The 14,468-nt window shown below is 33.5% G+C and overlaps 1 protein-coding gene across 2 annotated transcripts in view; it reads left to right on the top strand.

Moving 5' to 3' along the window:
• Positions 1-14,468, top strand: part of CCDC102B (coiled-coil domain containing 102B) — a 129,581-nt gene that overhangs the window by 66,424 nt on the left and 48,689 nt on the right. The window lies entirely within an intron of this gene.

The raw sequence follows: 14,468 nt of genomic DNA, 5'->3' as shown, positions 1-14,468 counted from the left end.
ACTGGTCCATTAACTTTTTTTGTGAGTAGGAATTTTCATTTAGGCTCTACTCTATGAGGTGTCTTGCAGTCTGTTTTCCAAATGAGTAAATAATTGGGGTATTTTACTCACAGAGTCACTTTAAAACTCTATTTAGGACTCCAAAACTCTTTGTGTTAGCAGGTTGTGTGTTCCTTTAACCAAAAAAACCGCAACCAAACACAAAAAAATTCAGAATGAAAATGTCAAGAGTCATGTCAAGCCTATCTCCTGTACTTTGTGACAGTAATCTGCATTTACAGATGCAGTGATATTTGTGCTTTACAGAAGTAGTTGAAATTATTAAAGCCTTTCAAGTACTGGAAATATGCTTATCACCTTTACTGTATTTAATCCCAGTTAAAAATGAGAGTCTTTACACTTGAAAACTCAAGGCTGGAATGGAAGGGAATAGAGAAGAAAGGAGTACTCTATGAACTAAGAAACAACAGAACAGGAATATTAAATCCATGGATGGAAAAGGAGATTGGCTAAAATCTTGTTCTGGGGATACTAGATGAACAAGTGGATAATGACTTCTACATACATTAGAAACAGTCTCCCATTCACAGATCCGGGTCCTTATGAGAACTTCAATCATGCCAAAATCTACTGGTTAATTAATATTCAGTGATTTTCTCTGAGCTTTAGAGTGGTCCACCGTGATTTTTTGGGTAAAAATCCTAGGAGGTCTGCATGGGTGAAGAAGGAGCTCCTGGTAACACTCAAATGCAAAAAGGAATTCTGCAGAGGGTGGGAGTAAAGACAGGTAATGTGGAAGTGATACAGAGACATTACCTCAGCATGAGGAGATACAGCTAGGAAAGCCAAGAACCAAGTGTAATTTAGTCAGGCCAGGGCTGACAAGAGCAGCAAGAAAGGCTTCTATAAGTACATAGCAGACAAAACAAAAACTAAATAGAATTTGAATGGGGTGGGGGCCTCAGTGACAAAGGATATGGAAAAAGCCATGGTCATGAATGGTGTCTTCACCTCAGACTTTACTAGTAAGATCAGCTTTTAGTAATACCAGGGCAAAAGTCTGGCCCAACAAAAATGTACACTTGATGGAAGTGGATCACATTAGGGAATTCATAAGGAAGCTGGGCGTGCATTAGAAAACTGGACATGCATAAGAAAACTGGACATGCATAAGCCTCTGGTGGGATGCAGCCACAAGTGCTGGGGCAGCTGGTTGTTGTCACTGCCAAGGCCACTTGATTATCTTTGAGAAGCAGTAGTGGTTGAGAAAGATGCTCGAGGTCTGGCCTATCTCCTATCGTCAGGAAGGGTGAGAAAGAGTGCACAGAGAATTACAGTCAGCCCCATCTTGATCCCTGGAAATGTGACAGAGCAAATAGCTTCCAGGCAAGGACAAGATGTGGGTGTAGTCAGCATGGACTCTAAGAGAGGAACACCTGCTTGGCTAGCAGGGAGAACCTGCTGAACTTATTGGGTTAATTTTATGAATGTTAGGATCTGAACTGGAGAGGTACACAATGCATATGCATATACAAGTAGACATATCTTCCTATTTAAAAAAAAAAAAAAGAAATTGCAAAAAGAAGTGGATTGCATGAAAAATATTTACTTGTAGGTCTTCTTTCATTCAGGACTTTTTTTGATGGCTTTTGCACTACAGGTTTTTTTCTGGGAAGTCATTCAAGGTGAAGCCTTGAAGCTTCCAATTTCAAATGAGATAATGAAACTCCTATTAGGCAGAGTCAAGACTCATAATTTTCAGATTTTGGTCTTGATTGCAGTTTGGTTCCTAGATTTTGTGGCTCCAAATGAGGAAAATGCATAGTAAAGATTAATAATTTTGGCCTGCGACAAGCAAATAGGAAAAATGCAGATGGCTAATTAACTGATTAATCACTGGGAAAAAATGCAGTTTTTCATAGCTTTTAATTGAGAAAAATCTATGAAAGGAATAAAATTAAATAATTTAATTTTAAAAATTTAAATGCTATATGAAACTAAAAATATTTAAAAATTGAATTTATTTATTTATTCATTTTTATTAGGATCATGGACTGCACCAGTATACCATGCAAATGTGTGAAAATTGTCTCAAACTATTGCATAGTTTCAACCCATCAGATTTATAAGTCTGTGAGCTGTTCTGATGAGGAACAGACATGATAACAGCTCCATGTCTTTTGAAATGATCTCTAGCACAGAAATGGTTGGGAAAGCTGATGAATTCTGAGGAAAAGTTAAATGTACAGTGTCATGCTAGCATATATTTGAAAGGAAACAAAGTTTTCAGCCCAACAGATCTGAGTTCTTTTCTGCAAGGTTCCAGATGACAGAGTCTGCATAACAAGTTCAGCAGGAACTTGCTCTGCACATAAATGATTTTAATAGAGTGAAAATAATTTAAAAGATCATATTTAAGCATAAGAAATGATTTAGTGATCCTAGACATTACTAAGAGGATGTAATTTTTATAAATATTTCTGTTAACTAAATATCTGGCCCTTCACAAAACTCCTGAGATCAATATTGTTCTTGCAAATTAAGAAAAAAATAAAGGATGTCTATACCTGGAATAGTGCCAATAAATTGTCTGCATCTAGAGGGATATCTTGTTATAGGTGAAAAGATAAATTGGCACTGCTTCTGTTTTTAACTTCTTTCCCTGAAAATAGGTAAAATTGTGTTTCATACCTAAGGATATAATGTCTCTCAGATTTAGATCAACATTGTTTGAATAAGCCTACTAGGATCAAACAGCAAAATTCTTACAGATTTATATTTTTATCTTTCCCTGACTCGAAGGCCATTACAACTTTATACCTTGTACATTTTAAGACAAATATTAACCAAAAACAAAAAAGGCTCAATGTATTTATTTTTTGTTCAACATTGCCCTAAGATAGATAGTTTGAAGGCACGGTCAGTGTGGCATACAGTTTATCAAGCTTCTTCTTTATTTCAATAACAAACAATATTCAGATGTGTGTAATAATAGTGCACTGTTCTACATATACAATTTAGGGTTTTATGGTAAGGTGAATGAAGATTTAAAACAAAGCAGTTGTATGGATAAAGCAAGACCATCCTCCTTGTAAAATTCCTTCCCATAAAAAGGGCCACTTTTGTCTGTGTGGAATTAAAATTTCTTGTCCTACTCTTGAACCATCAGTCCTTCAAAACAGTATGAATTCACTTGAGAGAGTAATAGACAGATAATTTAAAAGAGAAAAGAAACTTTAGAGAGATATTAAAAGTAACATTAATAAAATATTTTATTAAATTTTGTTTTAGATAAATGTCATAAAAACATCTAAGAGATATTTGAGGTCATGGAGGTCACTGTCATGTAACAGATGATGAGCCACTGAATTAAGATTCAGAAACCTTGAATTCTCATTCTAGTTCTGCCATTGAGGCATCATGATGTCAAGAGAGTCACTTGTCTATACTTCAAACTGACAGCCTTGAAAATTGAGATAATTGCATGTCTCGAATCAGATCTTTTCTGATATACTCATGTTTTACAATGCACCATTTCAACTGACTACAAACCATGGGACAAGACCAACTTAGAAATAACAAGTTACTTTTCTTTCAGAATTTTAATTCTTTGAAGAACTATTACCAGTATAAAATATATTCCATTTCAGATGTGATACCAGGTTCTATCCTCCAGCATCACCAGCCCAACAGGTCATGCTTTAAGTAATTTTGGTGGTAATTCAAGATTCTTACTGTTTAGAAGACTGGGATGATTTCTATGAGAGTCAGTTGTTTAAAGATAATCTATTGAATGTCTAATCCTCCAAAAGAGGCACAGGGCCAAGGTACTGACCACTTGCAGTGATTATTTCCCATGGCTCAAAGGGTTTAATCGGTGCTGAGCCAAACTGTGCCCATTGGTTTTACTGAGATGGTATGACTGCAACAGATGGCAGAATTTGTCTTGTGTTCCTCTGGCCTCCTTCCAAATTGGGTAATTACATTCGACATAACTACAGTTATGTTGAGTTTCAGTTCAGTTCAGTGTTTTTCATCCTCTTCATTGCTAAGCAGTTTTCATATTTGTGGAACCTGTTTGAGCTTTTTATGGGTTCATAGATGATACCTTTTTATAGTTAAACCAGTATTTTTTATTTATAGCAAAGCAGCCTGCTAAGAATCTCTCAACACAGAAAAACACAATACAGGTTTTGAGAATCTTAGAGTCCATTTAGATTGTAACAGTTCTAATATATTAAAGTATGCCTGGCGACTGTGTTTATATAAAGTGAAATGTATTGCCAGTGTAAGGGCCACCACTTCCAGTCCTGCAAGAAAAATGAATTAAGGATGGTGTTCTTTGTAGTGTAATATAAATAAATCATTTTGCCATCAAACAACATTTATTTCATGTGAGCCCCCCCAAACAAAACCACTACAACAAGAAAGCAAACAAATGAAACAAAGCAAAAGAAAACAAAACAAGACAAAACTCTTTTTATGACAAAGTACTATTATGTTCAGAAATGCATTGCTAATGACTAGCTTTACTCTTTTCATAATTGTATTCAGAACAACAGATGCAAAACCAGAAAATTCTGCTGCAAGTTCTAGCCTAAATATAGGAAAACAATAACCAGAATAAATAATGTACAAAAAATTAATATCTCTGTGTGAGGAAAAATTTTAACATGTAAGCATAGGCTAGCAAAATACTTTCAAAAATAGTTACAAGGATTGCTAATCTTACTAGAACTAATTCTAGATTAGAACTAATCAGTGAAAGCCTTGTTTTCATACCTGGTAATGTTACATTAGACATATCCTTTTCAGAGTCCTTGAAGAATTCCCAGTCTTCCTCCTTCTCTTCTGTCTTTCATAAGTATCAAAAAAGAACTTTTACTTAAAAGTGCAGATTTGTGTCAAATGTTGGGTTAATTACACTGTTTTGAGGTGCTTACTATTTAGATTTCACTAGTCAATATAACCTTAGTTTTTAGTTGAATTCAGCAACAGTGAGATTCCTGTGTTCTTTCTGTGCTCTTATAAAAGTATACTGACATTTTTGGATTTAAATGCTTATAGTTCCAATAAACATTTCAAGTGATTTGAAATCTGTTAGATTGGAATACATATCAGCTTTTCCAGTTTCTTTGTGTTTAGATGCTTGTTTGTTTCTTAGGCTCTTAATATCATCCATCATAGCAAATTGCAAAGTATTTACCCACCAAAAGTCCTCTGGTTAAACATTTACATTTAGTTGAAGCAAACAATATAAATTTGTGGGATTTGACATATGATCTCATGGATGTATTAAGAATGACTACATTTCTTTCCTTCCAGGTGAAGATTCACTGAAGTAAAGAATTAAGTTGTATGTTGTGTTCACATTGAACCCATTTATCTGAAACTGCTCAGAAATTCACAGGATATCTTCAGGGATTCCAGAGGTCATGATTAGGAAAGACAATTACATATCTGTAGCTTTCTTAATTACTTCTCTTTTAGAGACTTTTATTCTCTTGACTCCTTTACTGTGACCAAAGCATCTGGCTGGGACATGTTTTATTATTTCTTAGGGACTGTGATAACACGGCTCATTTTGTGACTTTTTTCACAATAAACCATATGTAATGACAGTTAGATCCTCCCAGATAAGTTCATTATGTTATCCTGGTGTGAATAAAACTTGCAGTAAATTAATCCGGGATCCTTTGGATGACATAAGCTATTTGGTCTATTTTTTATAAAATGAAAGTCCCTATGTGCATTATGTGTAGGAGGAAGTTTCTTGTACACTGCAAACTCACGAAGAGAAGAAAATCTTTGGTTTCTCCCTCCACAAGCATGGTAGCCAATGTCACTAGAGGCACCAGCTATGGCCAGAAACATTCATGCATGCTTGGAGAGGCAGGGTGAATCATACTACTTGTTGAGAATTAATTTAAGAAATGAAGGGAATTTGAGCTTTTAAACTGAAAACTTGTTCATTACATCTAGACAAGACGTTGGAGGCCATCAAAGACTTTACACTGAGTTTGTTTCCTGCTTCCTCTATTTGGAGTCTGGTGGATACCATACTGTGACAACTGATGACTTCCCTAACACTGCTGTGAATGGTTCTTAAAAAAAACATTTATTTTCTTTCAAGTCCAGGTGGCCCATGCTTACTTAATTTTCTTTCCTTTTAAATAAATAAGTTTCACTCTTCTGAGAAAACCGTAAAATAACACAAATGTTTCCTTTCTCTTTCCCATTCAGAACTTGCCTGTTTATTTGTTTTGACTCTTGAGAACAAGAAATATTATTTTATTGTTATTTTTATTGGTGAACATCATGAGTTTTCTTGTCTCTTGTGGAAAATTGCTTTCCTCACACAGTTCCTGAGATGGCAGTCACTGTCAATTCTGTTAAATTCTGACCATTAATTATATTAATATTTAGTTCCCTTATGAAAACAATGAGTAACACATTAGCTCCAGGATATGTACAAGTGATATGACAAGAAAAAGTTATTAATACTTGTACAGAAATGATCCATCTAATTATTGCGTAGTTATGATTTTTATTTTGTACTATGTTTCTAGGGACCTATTCATGTCTGGTCAAAACACAAAAATGAGGCTAGTTTTACTCGGAAATGAAGCCAGGCAAAATTGTTACCTCTAGTGGAAAACTTAATGAATTTTCTGTGACTTCTATTTGTAGATAGAATAGTTTAAAAAGATCATCCAAATGAATATTTTATTTTTGCCTCATGCTCCAAATTGGTTGAAGAGGTAGTGTTCCTTATAGTGAAATATGTATACATATACATATATATATGAAGCAGAGCTGTTATTCTTTTTCCCTGTGCAGTTTTGAGTGGTTTGGTAAATTCAGGCAAATTCATTGACCTGACAGAGGTTAGTAGAATATTTTTTCCTTTTTTCCAAGGTTGTCAAGCAAAAATAGCTGTACAACAGCAGTTTCTTCCCTGACTGAAAACAGTCAGAAACACAATACAGTTGTAACAACAATAAAAATTTGTCATGTTTATACAGAGCCATAAGAATAAAACAATGGATCTGGAAGTACTGAAGAACAGCTTGATCAATAGCATTTCTATTTTTTTACATTTTCTTAGTTGCATTTAAATTATTTTATACAAATTATTTCTATTTAGCAAATAGTGGAATGAAAGTTGAACAGAAATGTGGTTTTTTCCATTTAAATTTGCATTTCAATATGGGATACAATATTTCCTGTGATGTGAATTTGTCTTATGTAATGCAGAGTAACGCATATAGTCTTATTAATGAGAATACACTCAATTAGAATAGAGTAACATTCCATAAAATCAATATTTTTAAAATCAATTTAGTATATATGACTTCATGACAGTTTAAAGAACAAAAGTGATTTTTTTAAATTTTATTTTGTTGTATCAAACATTTTTGTTTCAACTTCACTAGGACATGTTTTCAAGAATTGTAGTTTATGGCATTATATGTAGTATAGAGAATTATGAAAGGCTTTTGAATTATCTTGGAAGAAATTACATATTAACCAACAAAAAATAATTCAGCACGCCAATCACCATCTTCTTCTACTGCTTAGCCTAGAAAAGAACCAGAATACTTTACAAGAAGTTCAGTATTAATTGAAAAGATTCTCCTCAATCAGAATGGTTTCTGGGCTGTAATATCAACCCTCTCATTAAAAGATTTTCCTCTATTTTATTGACTGTTTTCACTACATGTCCATATGTATAAACATGAATGCACTCAGAATTATTTTCGCAAGTATAAATGCAAGATTTTGGCCCACCAGGTTAGGCCTTTGAGAAACTTGACATACTATAGTCACTTCTTCATGATTAGTTTTTGTTCCTGAGACTAAGAATACCTACCTCAGTCCATCAACTGTGTCTGAAAGTACAGAAGGTTCCTTTTCCATGGAACTTGGAAAGCAGCTCATGCTTGGTTCGAAGCTTTTTGATGACTCCTTTAAAAAAAATGATATGTTTATACATTGATTGTTAATGTATCAAAACAAACAAAAAACCCAAAACAAACCAAAAGTTTCATCCATTAGAGGTTTTCACTGGAGAGATTTCATAGGGCTCAAATTACAGTCCTGTAGTGAAAATTTTATGTGACTTATTTCTTAATAATCTCTGCACTATATTGCATTTCCAGTCTTGTGAATATTTTGTTGTCAGTGTCACAGGAACAGAGGAAATACATTAAGATAAAGAAATATCCTTTTCTGTCATTAAAAGTAAAAATGTGTGTAATGCCCTGTTGTCCATAAACTGTCATTCTCTTTAATGGAAGAATTTCAAGGTAGCTAAGACATGTACAGCCTAGAACATACTGTACAATGATATGTAATAAAACATGCAATAAGATCTGAAAATTTTGTTTCAAGCATGAGAAGCAGAATACTACTCTTTGAAGTTAAAAACTTTTAAAAGTGAAACATGTACATATATATAGAACAGCTTCAAATATTCTTGGATGTTACTTTGCACAATAATCAGCATCAAAGCAAAAATGTGCTTAGGATATTTAAAAACCAGTCTATTCATTTTGAGTTTAGTGTTTTGCTAAATTAGATTCAAAAGCTACAGTAGTGCTAGGATTAAACAGAAAGAAGCAAAAGAAAACCTGCAAATTCAGTCTAGGCATTTGAAAAGTATTTAGATGACATTAACAATTGGGTCTCAATGGTGATGTTCAAATGGATAGATTAAGGGAAGATGCAGTATATTTTGATTTGCTTTCAGAACATTGATTTTCATTTCACAACAACAGTTAAGGTAATTTTTTTTTCCAATTTTCTGTTCTGCATCTATGTTTCAAATCTAAAATGTTGGGTTTAAGGTCAGATGGATGTAGCAATGTTCAGACAAAGTACAAGCAAGCAGTGTCGTTTCTGAAAGGAAAAAATCTTGTGTTCCCGCAGAAGGACTTTCATGAGGGACAGCTAATTGTGCATATTCACATTGTGCCCATTATTCTGTTCTTCATTGTTTTTGTAGAAAGGAGATAGTTAGCAAAGTGTTAAATACAAAAGATTTAACATTTACTCCATTTTTAAATATCTTTCAGTTACTTGACCCACATTTGACCTAAAATGAAACAGCAAATCAGCTGGCTATCTAAGGTTTCTTAATGTCAGTTCTGCCAGCTACATTACAAAAAGTGGTTACCACAAGAGAGCAGTTAAGCTCTAAATTGTAATATTATTCCTGCCTTTGTGGTGCTACCTTCTCAGGATAGAGGAAGGCTTATGTATTTAATAAACCAAGAAAGTATTAATTAATATACTAAAATTGGCAGACAATTTAGTGGGGTCTGAGTGTACTTTTGAAAGAATCTGCAGATATTGGAAAAGCTCCAAACCACATAGGAGACCTCTATATTCATGTCAGCAGATGGGATTTTGTTTGAAAATGCAGGGTTGCAATAAAAATTTGGGCTACTGCTGGAGGTGTTCGGTTCTCTGAGCTTTTAATGACCAGCTGTTTCCTGTATCCATGGTTACCCTGAATGTTAAAACCTCCTTTTTGAAAAAAACTATTTCTATATTGCTCTTTATTTATGTTATACTGCCGCATCTAACTATGGAACAATATCAAACAAAGGTCTGTAATAATACAGTACTGGTTTTGCCTAAGAAAATACACCTAGGTAAAATAGCCTAGATACATCTAAATGAAAAAAAGAGTAATTTCTTTACACTTATTTTCTTTTTGTAATTAATAGCCATGAAGAAATAAGTTACTTTATGGACTAATAAAAATCTTACATAAAAACAAATATGATCATAGAAAAGAAATTCACCATTTCAAGAAAAGGAATATCTACAAATATCACAGATTGAGCTGTCTTGGCATTTTTGTTATAGGGCTGATGTCAGGTTGCATAAGCTATAAATTATAGAGTTATGAAGTCCCAATAGACAGTAATTAAATTTATGGGATTGTCACAGAAAATTATGCAACTAATAAGATACACAGAAACGTTTGTCTATAACTATACTGTCTATGACTCTGGTCTGTGACTGCCTTGGTCTTCGCGCACAGCTTCAATCTTTCAAACTTTAATTCTGATGAAGTTTATCACTTCATCAGAATTAAAGTTCTTTTTTAATCTAAAAAAGTATTTTTGTAGAAGAAAAATAATACAAAATATTTTTAAGATATGAATTAGTCTGTATGATGCACTTAAATAGAATTATTGCGGTTAAGCACTGTGTTTAACACCTGCCTGCATCTTCCTATACAGTTAATTTTTTAAAATGTATTCCTACTCCAAATCAGTCCAAGATATTTTCCAGTTTTCCTACTGAAAATGTTCTATGGATGTCCTGCAGTCAAGTCAAAGTTACTTAGCATCTTAAATTAATAGTGAGAAGAAGATAATTTATCAGGAAGTAATCCAGATGCTTAAGTAAGTATGATAGTGTTTTTCATAAAAGTGAGTATCATGCTTAATCTGCTTCTCTCTGAATCTTAACGGCAGCCAAGTGAACTGCTTTAATGCATTTTCAGAAGCAGAATATTCACACTTTCAGAAGACTATTTTATGACAACATAAATATTTTTTTTATCTTTTGATAGTGGTTTTTCCCTAATATTATAAAGATGCTTTATGGTATGTAAGAAATACAGGTACTGTTTAGATTAAATGTCATTAATTTTTTATGCAAATCAAAATATTTTGTGTACATTACTTCAGAGATATTTCAAACTTTGGCAGATATTTTAAAAATTTTGTGGTTTATGTTTAAAATAAAAGAATATTTAAAAACATCTTTTATGCCTACTAGATTTAGTAAAACGATAGCTTCATTTCAAGGGACTAGATGGTAAGGGACAAGGTTGACACACAACTATTCTTGCACATTGCACTTAACTAGACTAAGGTGATAGTTTTAAGTAAATGTTCACTGATTTAATTTGAAGGAATTTTCAATTTCAATTGAAGTCAGTTTTTATTGACACAAGGTGCTAACATTTTAGCCTTTCCACTGTCAGAATCTTGGCTGTGTAATTGTCTAATTTAGTGTCTGTCAATATTTTAAGATTGGGTTGCTCTTTAGTGTTACTCAGAAAAAGAAATTTTTGTTCCCAGTAAAGATGTGAAACAGTATACCTGTGATAAATTCGAGGTTTGATATCGAAATGAAGACACATTTATGTTGGGAACAGTACTGAAGATTGTCTGAACTCAAAAAAATCTGCATGAAACTAAAAAGACTCCCTTAGATCTCCTGCGACTTTTAGGCGACGGCAGGTCCCAGCTAAATTGCTCTAAAAGATTCAGCAAAAATGGAGTGATGTCAAAAAGGAAAGGAAGATTCTATATGAAAAAGAAAAGCCTATAATATTCTTCCCATTTCTCATTATGTGTAATTCTACTGGATATGATAGCTTCATTACATTATGAAAGCACCATGAACTGTTGGTGAATGCTGCTGCTCCGGGTTATCAGTTGGCTGATTAGACAAGGATTTGGGACGTGCTGTTCTCTGGCGGTGACTCTGCAGTAGATCTTGGATCAATCACTTCTCTGGTGATTCTCACTTCTTGAAGCAATCATTTCTTCCTTTTTTTACATCCTCTCCTTGTCTCTTAATTTTAATTTCTTGTCTTTTTAGACTGTGAAATGCTCCCTCTTATGCACTTCTCTAACATCTAGAACAGTTGGGATCCAAATTCCACTGTAATTTTAGCACTTCAGCATATAAATATTCTTGAAGGACTTTTAAAATCACAGAGGTTGTGATAATTACAATTATATGAAGTGTTTAAGATAAAATAACTTTCCTGAGTCAATGTAAAAATTTAGCCTGCTGAGTTCTGAAATATTTAGAGTGAAGTTTCTCTCAGAACATCTCTTCATTTTATTGTTGGAGAATGCTCCAAGTCTGCTTTTCTTATTTGTGATCTTGGGGCGTAAAAAAAAATATTGCAGCCAACTACTGTTTCAGCCTCTTTCTTTCTCTCTCCCCTTCTCCCCCACTGTTAACCCTGTCTTGGTTTTCCTTTTTTTTTATTTTTTCAAGTGCAAATTTCTATTTCAGAGGAGAAAGAATATTGTTACACTTCTCTCTGTTTTGCATAGTAGCTTACTGATTCCTCTATTTCTTTACTGCTGGTGTTTTGGCAGCAAGTATTAATCCCTTATTTTCTCTTCCAGTCTCATTATTTTTTTTGGTAGTCTTGTTTTGTGGGGTTCATTTTTTTTTTAATTTTTAAGACAGACAGGAAGCTATCAGATGACTTTTGATAGCAATGCAATTGTTCAATGGAGCTTTGACTTTGCTGGTAGTTAGATAACGTAAAATTGATGTTTTCTTGAGTACAGATTACCACAGTCTCCATTCAGGTACCAGATTTTTAATAGCTACACCAGTGCATACAACAAATGAAGTGCTAAAATACATAAAACCAAGCTCCATCAAGTCAAGTGTTGTTGCCAGTTTTATGAGTTCCAGATCAATCAACTAGGAAAAGAATGCAAACAAAATATCCATATATTTTACTGTGCACTTGTTTAGACATGGTGGAAATAAGAATCTGTCTCCCAGTCAGGTAACAACATGCAGTGATAGTGTACTCTGAGAAGGAAGCTGCTTCATTATTGACTTGGAGTAGTGTTAAGAATAAAGAAAGGTCCTGATTCTTGAACTTTGATGTTTTATGTAAACTAGAACGCTGATATTTAAACACAAACTACAAAGGTCAGTTTGAAATTCCTCATTTTAAAAAAAGCAACCCACATGAAAAATACCCAAAAAGCTAGTAAAATTTTATGCAAGTCTTGCTGTGGTTCTCAGTGATTACAGTATTACAGCACAACAGCTCTTATTTATTCAGTCTTCTTGGCATTCAGAAATTGTACTTTCAGTAAGATGTCTTATGCTTATTTTATCTTAGTATCTTAGTTTCAACATCTTGATGCAATCTAATCTGGCTACATGTAAGTACATAGGGTACCAAGGATCAAAAATATTTTGACTTATTCACTTCAGTGTGAGTTGTGTTTATCTGTAACAACTAGCAATTTTGCTGCAGCAAAGAGTCCCAGCCTTGCACTACAGAATAAACTCTAACAATAATTATTAACTGTTAATATACTTGCAAAATAAAATTCAAGAATAGTACTGTATTTTGTTACCAAATCAGAATGAGACTAGGAAGGACAAAGGAGCTATATGATACTGAAAATTGATCATGGCTCAGTTTCTCTGTGTGTATACATTTTCTCTGTGTACTTTCTTTGCTATGTCTCTTTTTCTTAGATTAAAAGTTAGAGAAATAAATATGTTTAAAGTTCACCTTAATTTTTCCCTGACTCAATGTCTTCTTTGTAATACTGACTCACGTATGAATTACATCCATCAATAATACTCAATACATTATGGTTTTGCTAACTTTACTAAGTACTTTACTCACAGAGTAGGATGATAACCTAGAAACCATGTTTCTACTAAATAAAGTCAAATAAATCACAAATATGTTATGTGTCTCCTTAGAGAATGGGCTTTGTGGTTCTGCTGTTCATATGACATATCACAGCAAGGTCAGGGAGCAGACTGAGCATCTCTCCAGGCATTTTATCTCATTTTAGAAAGGATGCTGATAGTAAATCATCCAGAAACACTTTTAATCCCCTTTTCTCATTATGGCACTGTAGTCCCTTTTTTAATAGCCAACCATTTATTTATTTTTACATGTATACTAAAATATTTTCCCTCCTTGAGCTCAGGGTCAGAGTCCATGAAAATGTATCCGTGAGCACTGGCTAAACTGCTCCCTCTGTGATAATTCTGAACTTCAGTATAATTTAATGTTGGTGTTTGGTGTGCTCTGACTCAGTAGCTTGTTGCTCCTGTATCTTCATATATTTTGACTTTGACTTTTGAAATCCTGCCATTGCAGCCATTTGAACTGTGTAATATTTTTAGGAAAATCATACAAAAAATGGTTCAGCTTGCCATATCTCACATTCACTTATGTGTAATAAATGTTGGGACCAAGTTTATTATACTTTTTACAAAAGTGGTCACTGTGACGTTGAAATTTTCAGAAGTTAAGAAATTATTATTCCGGTTTTTTTTAAGTTGCTTATATATGGCAAACTTTTGATGTTTGCACTGTTTGTAGTGGAACCAGGTAAGATTGAGTTGTTTTTATACTGGCCTTTTATGTACAAAATTGCTTTTAAATAATTTTATAGACAATATGTAATAATTCCGACAGAAGCTACCAAAATAACTCTTTTGCTAGTTGAAAATTAAATTTAATGGATTTCTCCATGAAAATATTAAATGTTTCAGTGCAACATACCGTGTTTTGCTTCAAATTAATGATTTTTCCCTTTATCTCTGAGTATCTTATTCAACTCATTATGCTAAGCAACGTCTGCTTGCATAACATTTACGTAGCATTTGAAGCCAAGGGAAAAAATAGCAGACACACAACACAATAG

This window comes from Ammospiza caudacuta, chromosome 1 (assembly GCF_027887145.1).
Source record: "Ammospiza caudacuta isolate bAmmCau1 chromosome 1, bAmmCau1.pri, whole genome shotgun sequence".
Lineage (NCBI taxonomy): Eukaryota > Metazoa > Chordata > Aves > Passeriformes > Passerellidae > Ammospiza > Ammospiza caudacuta.
This window is presented reverse-complemented; position numbering and strand designations above follow the sequence as displayed.